The sequence below is a fragment of the Musca autumnalis genome, unplaced genomic scaffold (genome assembly GCF_047663935.1).
Source record: "Musca autumnalis isolate F117 unplaced genomic scaffold, ASM4766393v1 scaffold_4, whole genome shotgun sequence".
NCBI lineage: Eukaryota > Metazoa > Arthropoda > Insecta > Diptera > Muscidae > Musca > Musca autumnalis.
This window is the reverse complement of record NW_027411977.1, coordinates 192,148,923-192,161,600: the sequence shown is the minus strand read 5'-3', so window position 1 is coordinate 192,161,600 and position 12,678 is coordinate 192,148,923. Positions and strand designations below refer to the sequence as shown.

At 34.3% G+C, this 12,678-nt stretch overlaps 1 protein-coding gene across 20 annotated transcripts in view; it reads right to left on the bottom strand.

The window, feature by feature from the left end:
• Positions 1 to 12,678, bottom strand: part of MYPT-75D (Myosin phosphatase targeting subunit 75D) — a 310,043-nt gene that overhangs the window by 85,082 nt on the left and 212,283 nt on the right. For 6 of the 20 annotated variants that reach the window (XM_073984766.1, XM_073984780.1, XM_073984765.1 and 3 more), the window contains exon 2: positions 9,740 to 9,769. The exons of 13 other annotated variants lie outside the window; for them this stretch is intronic. The gene's annotated coding sequence lies outside the window, so the exon portion shown is untranslated. Of the gene's footprint in view, positions 1 to 113; positions 323 to 9,739; positions 9,770 to 12,678 lie in introns of those variants that run through there. One more of the 20 variants, XM_073984767.1, reaches the window with a different exon arrangement.

The window sequence follows — 12,678 nt, the reverse complement described above, 5'->3', positions numbered from 1 at the left end:
AAATAGCGCTTTCATCATATAAAGGTACAGTGTCGGTGTCAAATTTCGCCGCACCCTGTATCCTTCTCGATTCCACGCTTTCAAAGCAAGAAAAAAAAACAATTTGTACTCACTTTGCACTCTTTGTGTATAGTTGGGAGTGTGTGTCTGTGTCTGTTTACCCCTGTAGTGTCCAGAGATGTCTTCTTCTTCCTTCTGTTTTTAGGCTTTTGTTGTTGATTTGTGATTTTTTTTTTTTTACTTCGCCCGTACCGTGTATATTTTGTTAAAATTGTATTTTGTTTAAATTGTATTTTGTTTAAATTGTATTTTTAATTTTACACTGTTTTGTTGTTGTTGTATTTCACCTTTTGTATATTGTAGTTGTTGTATTTATTTTTCCAACAATAACACTTTTTATTGGTTCCACTGTATTTGTTGTTTTTGTTGCTTTTAATATTTTTTTGCAATAAAAAATTTTCAAAATAATACAAATTTTTTCATAAAAACCTCTTTGAGCCACTGTAATTATATTTTTTGTCGTTTTCAAATCAGCGTTTTTGTGTCTGTCTTTCACACACTTTTTGTTGTTGTTGTTTCTAAATGCACTTTTCACTGTTCTATGTTCAACCACTTGTTGTTGTGTTTTTATTTTTGGCGGCACTCTCACTGGAAATTTTTTTATTTTCTTTTGTTCTTTACACTCACTGATTTCTCTTTTTTTATTCAATATATGTTTTTTGTTGCTTTTTGTATTTTTGTAGCACTTTTCTGTTTTTATTATTTGTATTTTTTCCACTTTTTTTTTAATTTATTTACTGTCACTGCATATTTCGTTCTGTTTGTTATCGTTTCTTTTATTTAACTGTTCAATTGGTATACGTTCACTGCAATGAACCACCCGTTCAAGTTCACTTTTTTAATGAGTTTAATTTATTTCACTAATTATAATTTTTTTATTTTGTAGTTTTTTATCTCACAAAACACTTTCGCAATTTTTTAAATTATTTATAAAAAACACAATCTGGCTCGCAATGGACCAAATGTTTATTTACAAACCTTTTTGCCTTTTTTGTTAGAAATAATAAGATAAGTTTATTTGTGTGTTTAACACTTTTCAAGATGTAGTTTTATTTGTAATTCAAGATGTGGTGTGTGTGTATGTACAATATGTTTAGGTTTTAATTCAATGTAGTTTTTAGTTAGCAAAATTTAAGTTTTTAATTTTTATCTAGCCAGTGAGTTTTAACTAGAGGTAAGATTAAGTTTAAGTAATTTAAGTAAGTAAGTTTAGGCACCTTTTAATGCAAAGGGAATGTGCAATTTCTAGGGTAAGTTTATTAGTGCAATATTTTAGTTTAAGTAGCAAATTTAATTTGGTTTTTATTTAATTCAATTTGTACTCTTTGTTTGTGTAACTTTGTGTTCTATTTTAATAACAATTTGTGTTCAATGTTTAACTTTGTGTTTGTTAATATAACAAAATGTAGCTTTGTGTTTTTTATCTTTTTGTTCTTATTGTTTAACAATGTGTTTATCGTTTTGATGTTTTAACTTTCACTGGTTGGGGGAATCGCACGCTTTAATGATCACTGACGGAATGAATTATCGCTGCTCTTTGTACGGCTTTTAATGTTGACAAATTCCAGGATTCATTGGAAGGAGAGCAATAGGTTGATAGTTAGCGGCCGCAGTTTGTTTGTATATGTGTATATATGTAAAAATGTACATAGTGCGGACCGCTAATCAATTTTGAAGAAAATAACCTTACAGTGCTGCTCATAAGTATGGTCAGAGACCATACAGCCCCCATATATATCTTTTTCCGACTTTGCTGTAACTCGGTCAATTTTTATTGAATGGTCTTCAAATTTAATATGCGATATTTTCTTAGACCACTAGTTAGTTTTACCGATTCTAACAAAAATCGGTTCAGATTTGGATATAGCCGCCATATATATCTTTCCCCGATTTTGCTATAACTCTAAATTTTTATTGAATAGCCTTTAAATTTAGTATGCGATATTTTCATAGGCCGCTGATTAGTTTTACCGATTTAAGCAAAAATAATTTTGCATTTTGACTTTCCAGTGGACCAACTACCTCCTTGCAAAAAGTGTTCAATATAGATCCACGTTTAGCTATAGACCCCATATAAAAGTACTGTCCGATTTTCGGTATTTTGAACTATTTAGGGCAAATTTTCGATCCGATTTAGCTGTAATTCTGTATTTTCACTTCTTAGTGAACAAAATACATCCTTGCAAAAAATGTTCGATATATGTAGATCCACACTTTGTTATAGTCCCCCTCTCTATAATGGTAAATCCAAGTTTTAGTCGTTTTGTCGATTAAAGAAAAATATCCATATCAAAAAAAAAATCTCTTACCGAGATGCTAAACTTTTAATTTCAGTTATATAAAAAATAAACATATGATGTGAAATAAACTAAATCCGTTAATTTCGAATTTTGTTGTATGCTGAGAACAGAATTTTTACATATAGAGGTGCGTGCTTTTACAGGCGGGGCGTGCGTGTTATAATGGGAATAACGTACAGGGTGGCAGGTAGGGGCAGCTGGATTTCTTTTTATCGTAAACTATAGACTTTCACCTGTATTTTAAAAAAATACGGGCTTGCCCTTACGGTGCCTTCATTAGTAAAACTCAAGATAAATTTATAGTAATGATATTAAAAATAGCACAAAAAGTGATTTACAAAGAATTTATTTTTAAGGAAGTTAGAAAACGAATTTTGAATTTGTTTCTTCGTAAGAATATTGTCAATGCCATCAAATATAAGTGTGATTTTGAAAATTGTACATTTACCTCTCCAATTTTTTATAATTTCACTTATAAGCTTCGAATGCTTTGCAGATCTATTCTACGTTTTTAAGGCACCACATACAAATCTCAACTTCTTCGACCTAACTTGGAATATTACCGCTGTAAATTGGGAAAAATAATACTGGATATTAACAATCTAATGTGTTTAGAGAATATTTATTTCAATTGCAATTAAATTTGACGCCATACATTTTTCGATTTTTGTCCACGGGCGGAACCACAGTGCGTTGTGGATTTTAAAGCTTTTTAATGCAAATTAATGGTACGAGAACAGGGGTGCGTTTGATTAGTTATGTAACTGATACGCTATATTGTTCCAACATTGCAAACTACTTCTTAGGGTGGCGTATAACTGATGCCTATACTAATACGTTCTATACGCCCAAGAATAATGGAATTATAAAAGAAATTGTTTGTTAAAAACATTTTTTTTATTTTTTGAAATTTTGCCTGTTAGGGCGAAGATCATTTTTTTTAATGATTTTATTAATTTTCTCGTTTAGAGTTAAGCTTAATGATCTGAAATTATTTGCAAGTGAAAAAGGAAAGCCATGGACTCGAACCCACATAGTCACCAAATTACGTTACCTGGTTTCATTGGTGGTAAAGCAAATCTTCGGACGTATCGACTATGTAATGGCTTCTCTGTCCTAGAACTTATCGTTTTTCAAATGCAAATGTGTTTTTATACATTAACGGATATTTGGCCGTTTTGAAATGTATTTTCTTCACAACAACCGCTTTTTGCGATGCCTTTGAAGTTATGAGTTTTGGCTTTGAACGCTAACACGCCGTGACAACATTTTTTTGATATGTTTTCAAGGACGTGGGTTCAAATCCCAGCCGGGCTCAGCCTATTTTTTATTTTTTGAAATTTTGCCTGTTAGGGCGAAGATCATTTTTTTTAATGATTTTATTAATTTTCTCGTTTAGAGTTAAGCTTAATGATCTGAAATTATTTGCAAGTGAAAAAGGAAAGCCATGGACTCGAACCCACATAGTCACCAAATTACGTTACCTGGTTTCATTGGTGGTAAAGCAAATCTTCGGACGTATCGACTATGTAATGGCTTCTCTGTCCTAGAACTTATCGTTTTTCAAATGCAAATGTGTTTTTATACATTAACGGATATTTGGCCGTTTTGAAATGTATTTTCTTCACAACAACCGCTTTTTGCGATGCCTTTGAAGTTATGAGTTTTGGCTTTGAACGCTAACACGCCGTGACAACATTTTTTTGATATGTTTTCAAGGACGTGGGTTCAAATCCCAGCCGGGCTCAGCCTATTTTTTATTTTTTGAAATTTTGCCTGTTAGGGCGAAGATCATTTTTTTTAATGATTTTATTAATTTTCTCGTTTAGAGTTAAGCTTAATGATCTGAAATTATTTGCAAGTGAAAAAGGAAAGCCATGGACTCGAACCCACATAGTCACCAAATTACGTTACCTGGTTTCATTGGTGGTAAAGCAAATCTTCGGACGTATCGACTATGTAATGGCTTCTCTGTCCTAGAACTTATCGTTTTTCAAATGCAAATGTGTTTTTATACATTAACGGATATTTGGCCGTTTTGAAATGTATTTTCTTCACAACAACCGCTTTTTGCGATGCCTTTGAAGTTATGAGTTTTGGCTTTGAACGCTAACACGCCGTGACAACATTTTTTTGATATGTTTTCAAGGACGTGGGTTCAAGTCCATGGCTTTCCTTTTTCACTTGCAAATAATTTCAGATCATTAAGCTTAACTCTAAACGAGAAAATTAATAAAATCATTAAAAAAAATGATCTTCGCCCTAACAGGCAAAATTTCAAAAAATAAAAAATAGGCTGAGCCCGGCTGGGATTTGAACCCACGTCCTTGAAAACATATCAAAAAAATGTTGTCACGGCGTGTTAGCGTTCAAAGCCAAAACTCATAACTTCAAAGGCATCGCAAAAAGCGGTTGTTGTGAAGAAAATACATTTCAAAACGGCCAAATATCCGTTAATGTATAAAAACACATTTGCATTTGAAAAACGATAAGTTCTAGGACAGAGAAGCCATTACATAGTCGATACGTCCGAAGATTTGCTTTACCACCAATGAAACCAGGTAACGTAATTTGGTGACTATGTGGGTTCGAGTCCATGGCTTTCCTTTTTCACTTGCAAATAATTTCAGATCATTAAGCTTAACTCTAAACGAGAAAATTAATAAAAACATTTTTTTTAGATTTTTCGAAGGAGAGCGAAATCCTAAGTCAATAAAGGAAAGTAAATTGTTTTCGTAACAAAAAAACGGAGCAATCGATTGATTGAAACTAGTGTATTGTTTGACAAAATGTAGGATAAATAAATATGTTAGTGATTATATTATAATATCAATAACTCACAAATCACCTGTACCGTGTTGGTCTCCATCTTAAGTATTTTTTTGGGCTAGCTTAACATTATGGCACATTTTTGCACTAACGAATGAGGAAACAATGACATACATTCCCAAGATTGAGAAGGGAGACACTCATGGACAAAAGACTACAAGCCAATTAGCATGCCCTTTCCTTTTTCCGTTAAAATCACTGGAAAGGTTACTAAGCTTCAAAATAAGATCTTAAAATAATAGCAACATAATTAGTAACACGCCCATGTTACAGAGAAAAGTTTTTTCATGAGGTTGAGGTTTTATAGAAACGACATGAAGCTTGGGTCCAAACTTCGGCTCTAAAACAATTGACTAATAGGATTGATAAGATGCTGGACAATTTGGAGAGAGCTCCATAAGGAAATCAGGCTCTCGAGTCAACTTTCAAGGCGTGGTGAATGGTATTTTTAAACAAGTAAGAAAACATCAATCAGCTGTGCCGAAAAAGACCCTAAAAAATTAAAAAAAAAAAAATTAAACAAAAAATTAAAATACTTCTGACGTACGATTTTTTTGAGTTTTTGGACCAATTTCTCAGAAAGTTTGGATTTGATCCCGGAAAAAAATACACCGTTTTAACTAGGGCCGCATACAAAACATGTTGCCAAAAAATTAAAAACGATCCCAGACGAATTCTTAAACTACACTCTTTCCAAACTTTGTTTGAGAGGTACCGGACAGAGTGTTCTAATGTAGTCGATATTCGGGCATAATTCGAGGATGCAAGAAATCGGTTTCTCTCTTCGAGGGTCATCTTACGTGCTAACTAATTTAGTGGGTATCGGCAGGATTTTTTGGAGATTTTGGGCTATTATCTCAGGAAGTATTGACTTGCCGCCGACCGTAACAGGGCGCGCAAGAAGCAATTTTTGGATAAAATTTCAAAACGTTCCGAAATTAGCTTTTACACTATACTTTTCCCAAATTTTGTGTAGAGGGTGCCCGAAGTCCATATTTTAACATGATACATGACTAGATGAAATAATACGATGTGCAACGTTTGGACCAATCGGAAACTTCCTGCCAGAGTTATCTGCGGATTTGTTATTTTAGTTGGTGTACTTTTCCCAAATTTTTGTATGGAAGGTACACGAAGTACGGATATTTTAACCTAATACATGACTAGATGAAATTATACGACTTGCAACGTTTGGACCAATCAGAAAATTCCTGTAAGGGCTATCTCGCGGATTTTCCATTTTACTTGGTGCGTCAAGGTTTATTGGAGCTTCCAGGAAGGAAGTATGGACTAGACCCGAAAAAAATTGTACCGTCGTACTCGAAAAATTTTCACAGCGGTCTGAAAGGTGGTCTTAATCTGAATTTTTTACGATTTTTGTGTGGGTATGTGATAGAGTCCATGCTCGAACCCGATCTATTCCTGAAAGTAATGTAAAGCTTATGACTTATGTAAAGTTATGACCAATTCGGTTGCTCCCTTCGAGAGCAATTGTCCGCACTATTTTAGCGAACATTTTTGAACTTTGTGGGGAGGTTTCGGAAGGAGTGGACCGATATTGCCCATCTTTCAACTGACACTAAGTTTGGACAAAATTTTACGAAGCCTAAATTTTGGAACCAATCGGTTGATCCGTTCGAGAAATGTCGTGCGTTCCAGTCAGCCAGACAGACGGACGGACATTGCTAAATCGACTCCAAATTTTTTTGAAAATGGTTATGTCCAAAAATATTTTGGGTCTAAAACCATTATTTCGATGAGCCACATTTTGCAAGCCACATGCAAGACGCCTAATTAAAACTCGCACGCGGGGCACATTGAATTAGAATGGTGTTTACACTGCCAAACCGGAGCTTGTAATATTCACCAGGAAGAAAAGCATAGCAGTTTGCAGAAATCCCAGATCTCCAGCTGCATTAAACACGATATTGAAAATTCAACCACTGGATATTTTGGTCCAATTTCAGGCATCTTCACGGTTAGGTTGTCAATTTGGTCTAGAAAAGAGAGAAGGGGAAACTGGTTATATTCCACCATCTCTTGATTACGATTCGTTCATTACCATTCCGTTACAGAAACAAGTGTGTGCAGAACCTCGGACTGCCTCTACTAGAATAGAATACTAGACGCTCATATAAATTCAATTAGAACTGCAGTATTTTTGCAGTGACTTCTTAAGCTTAAATGTAAATATACGAACAAAAGAGGCAGCAGGGTAAAGGTCTATGTAGACAATGATGTTACCTTTAAGATACTAGGGTTAATTTCCGTAAAATCCAAAACTGTACATATAATTGTTCCACAAACATCCCAGACTGGACAAGGGAGACTTCTCTCATATCAATGAGTGCACCCCGATTCATATTAGCTCAATGATATGGGACCTACAATTTATCGCCGAGTCCGAACGGCGTTTCTTCGACACCACTTCTAGAGAAGTTTTACATGGCGAAAATGTCGCCAACATTACTGAGGGGTATTTTGCCACCGTTGAAAATTTGTTGATATTGCATGGCCGGGGAATCGAACCCACGACCTACAGCGTCCAAGCGGGTGTGCATACCATTGCACCACGGTGGCACCCCAAAACTGTACATCTGTCTTAAAAGCTAGCGGTGCGGTAATTTTGTTTCATTGGCTACTAGGATGGTGTAATTTTGAGGGAAAATTAAATTTTAGATGGAATAGTTAGAGGGGGAACCCAATCTTCTGACCTAATGGCGGACGACTGTGTTATCCCGTCGGTTTGCTATTTCATTAACAAATTCAATTAGATTTACTGTCAAAAACGATTTGGCATGACGAATACAGGTGCAGGGTATCGAGTTTAATCTAACCGGGAATCTTAGGACGCAGAACTCTACCCCTAACTTCGCTTAGCAAATTACAGACCAAAATTGTCACTGCCGCATAAGATCAACGACCAATAAGTGATTTGGCAGCAATATTGAGTAGACTCTTCTGACAAAGGCATAGAGAAAACAGTGATGAGTAAACATCCTTTTTATCGGTGTCATATTCTTACGAACAGAAAGGCACAGGCTGTTTGGTGCTTACGAGATCGTATATCTGTCCTATATATAGTCTAGGTTAAATACTGAGAGAGCCTCAAATGGGTTTGAGGTGAGTTTGATAAGTCCTCTCATTAGAGTAAATAATACTTTCAAGTAATTACTTTCTCTGTTTTCCTTCTACATTTCCCTCTCCAGCCTTTCCTTCATTCTTCTTCCTCTTCTTATATATTTTTAGATTGGTCCCAAAGGACTACTGATTTTCGAAAACGAAACGAAAGTCATACCGAAGAGATGGTGCATATAAAGCATTCCATCCCCAAGAAATACGATGCGACTTAAAGAGGTCTAAATCTGCTCCATATTTCCTACGAACTTGTACCTGTCATATTATGTGGACAACGGCCACATAACTATGGCTGTAGATGAGGGAAATCTACAAATGAACAGATATTCACCTTGCAACAAATACTGGAGAAGACCCAAAAGATGTAAATTCAGCCCGGTCAAACTATCTACCAGTTTTGATTGTTTACCGCGGGGCGTATAAATAATAATAATAACATAAATACGCAACCATGTAACCGAACTAGGCTACACTTTGGACAATTCCAAAAGCAATATGGCTTTTTAAATGTCTAAATCTCACATAATCTAGACGAAAATCATTTCACAATAAATTAAATTCTCACCTTCATTGATATAAAATATATCACATAATACTTTTCAATCCTAAACGTCACCACAAATCGTTTCACTTTAAGCCATAAAATCTACCATTTTAGAACATCATCTCTCCTCCTCTACGACGTCACATTGTTCCCACATATTTTAAATAGTAAAATAGAGTATGAGCAGCATTCACATCAAAATATTTTCAACATTGCATTGTTGGTAATCCCTTTCATTTAAAAACACATACCTAATGCAGTGAGATTGGTGCTAGGGCGAAAAGAACAGTTGGAAAAAACGTTTTCTATTTACCCATGCAGTGCACATGGATGCAAAGAATTACAAATGTGTGCATTGAAAAGAAATTCTAAGCCAACAAGTTACCTGAATCCAGCCATTTCAAAGTACGCATTTGTAAGTCATTTGCAGATATTTTTTCTACATGAAATCTTTTTTTGTGCTTTTTTCATTTGGCTTATTGTCAAATCTAAACGTACCCTCCTTGACTTTCCAAAAAATGCCATTTGGTTGGAATTTATATTTAAATATTTCAATCCTCTATACGAAAGCGTTTACATAGCTAAGGTAAGAAACGAGTAAGGCCAGATGGTTTTTTTTGTAAATATGACTTTGGGAGGATTGTTGTGCTGAAGGAGAATTTTCAATTGCAATTTTCACAAGGACTTCAAACATTTGAATTGCAAATTTGTTAAAGCATAAATTTTAGTAAAAATTAAATTGAAGTATTTATAAAACTTAAAAATTTACACATTTCGTAAATAATTTAAATAAAATGCATATTAAAATTGACCACAGTGTCAAAAAAATAAATATCTATAGAGTTTTGAAATCAAAATACTTATTTACCCATTACAAACATCTGTACATCAAGCTCACCTGAAAAGACAAATAAAAGAAAGAAATTATGAATTAAAAAATCAAATATGTAAAATGAAAATATTACGGGTTTTTTTTTTTTTTTTGTATTTTTCCTAACAAAAGCAATTTAGTTGTTTTATTATATAAGGTACTAGCAAAGTGCCCGCTACTTCGTATGCGTTAAATATACAAAACAAATAAACAATATATAATATAGAATGGTGGAAACATTTTGTCCGCCTACACAAGAGCAATCTACATTTTTTGAGATATTTTAATTGAGGTTCTCAGCGCAAATATGGCTTAACCCAACAACCGCCAGCCTCATTTCCAGTTCTATCTGTTCCCTCAAAACCAATTATAGAACTATTTAGTACTTTACATGTAAATACATAAATACGAACCTCCTCCTATTATTTCAAAATTCCCTTTACACAACAACAAATTGTACCATTTCATGTGCCATTTACAACTTTTCGTATATTTATGGCACATATTTCTTAAATCGGACGTTATAAGCAAATGATAACAGTAATCTTAATTCCAAATCTCACGAATCCAGATCTATCCGTTCATCCAATACAAAATTGTACCAAATATGGAACCATTTCGTACCCCTAAGTGTACCTAATTCCACATTTAGCGCTATAATTTCACCCAAAATCCTAATTTGGCAAAATGTAGTACTTTTTGTAAGCATAAATACGCATTTCCAAAACTAACCCCAACAGTAATATTAACTCCAACATTCAAGATTCCAGCTCTAACCGTTCGCTCAAATCCAAGTTGTACCAAATTTAGTACCGTTTAGTACCTTTCGTACATATAAGTACGAATTTCCAAAACTTCCTCAATCCTACACCCCAACAGTAATCTTAATTCCAAACTTCAAGATTCCAGCTCTAGCAGTTCACTCAAATCCAAATTGTACCAAATTTAGTAATTTTCGTACTCATAAATACGAACTTCAAAAACTACTTCCATATCTCAATCCTACACTCCAACAGTAATCTTAATTCCAAATTTCTTGATTCCAACTCTATCCGTTCGCTCAAATCCAAATTGTACCAAATTTAGTACTATTTAGTACTTTTCCTACCCATAACTAAAAATTTCCAACATTTTATCAATCCTACAATTCAACAGGTATTTTAATTCCAAACTTGAGGATGGCAGCTACATCAGATCACCGAAATCCAAATTGTACCAAATTTAGTACCGTTTAGTACTTTTCATACCCATAAGTACAAATTTTCAAAACTACCTCAGTGCTATGTTCAAACAATAAGCTTAATTCCGAATTTCAGGATTCCAGATATATGCGATAACTCAAATCCAAATTTGGTACCATTTAGTACTATTCGTATCCATAGTACGAATTTCTAAACCTACCTCTATCAACACTCCAATATCAATTTTAATTCCGAATTTCACGATTCCAAATGTATCCTATCACTGAAATCCAAATTGTACCAAATTTAGTACTATTTAGTACTTTTCCTACCCATAACTACAAATTTCCAAAACTTTATCAATCCTACACTCCAATAGTACTCCTTATTCCAAATCTCGGAATTTCAGCTATATACGTTCACCCAAATCCAAATTGTACCAAATTTGGTACTATTTAGTACTATTCGTACCCAAGAGTACGAATATCCTCAACTACCTCAATCCTACACGCCAACAGTAATCTTAATTCCAAATTTCAGAATTACAGCTGCATCAGATTACCGTAATCCAAATTGTACCAAATTTAGTACCATTTAGTACTTTTTGTTCCCATAGGTCCGAATTTCCAAACCTACCTCTATCCAACACTCCTAAAGTAATCTTAATTTCGAATTTCAGGATCCCAAATGTATCTGATCACCCAAATCCAAATTGTACCAAATTTGGTACCATTTAGTACTTTTCGTTGCCATAAGTACGAATTTCCAAAAGTATCCCAATCCCACACTCCAATAGTAATCTTAATTCCAAATTTCACAATTCCAGCTCTATCCGTTCACTTAAATTCATATTGTACCAAATTTGGTACCATTTAGTACTTTTCGTACCCAAAACTACGAATTTCCAAAATACCTCTATCCTACACCCCGACTGTAATCCTAATTCCAAATTTCAGGATTCCAGCTCCATCCGTTCCCCCAAATCCAAATTGTACCTTATTTGGTACTATTTAGTACCTTTCGTACCCATATGTACGAATTTCGAAAACTACCTCCATATCTAAAACCTACGCTCTAACAGTAATAGTAATTCCAAATTTCAGAATTCCAACTTTATCGGTTCGCCCAAATTCAAATTGTACCAAATTTAGTACCATTTAGTACTATTCGTACACATGAGTACACATTTCAAAACCACCTCCTTATATCAACTCATCTTCTAAACCTTGATTTTCATTCCAAATTTCAAGATTTTAGATCTATCCGTTCACGTAATACCAAATAGTACTAAATTTAGTAACTTTTAGTACTTTTCGTACACTTATAGTTCGAATTTCCAAAAACCATTTGGTACACCTTTCTAACTCTCCATCAGTGAACCTCATTCCAAATTTCAGAACTCTAGCTCTACGCGTTTGCCTAATACAAAGGGTACCATATTTAGTACCTTTTAGTACTTTTAGTACAGTTCTAGTTCGAATTTCCAAAAATCCAGCCTTATCCGACACCTTCCGACCAAGAGTGACCCTCACCCAAAATTTCAAGATTCTAGCTTTAGCCGTTTAGTCTGGGCGTTGATTATCAGTCAGTCAGTCAGTGAGTCAGTGAGTCATCATTACTGAACTCTTTTATAAGTATAGATCATAAGGTATCACCTAGGGGGGAGTGGGTGTTGCATTGAAAAATACATCTAGCAATGACCCACACACCCATCCAACATGCTGTTTACCGACGTTGAATGTTGAACTAACAACC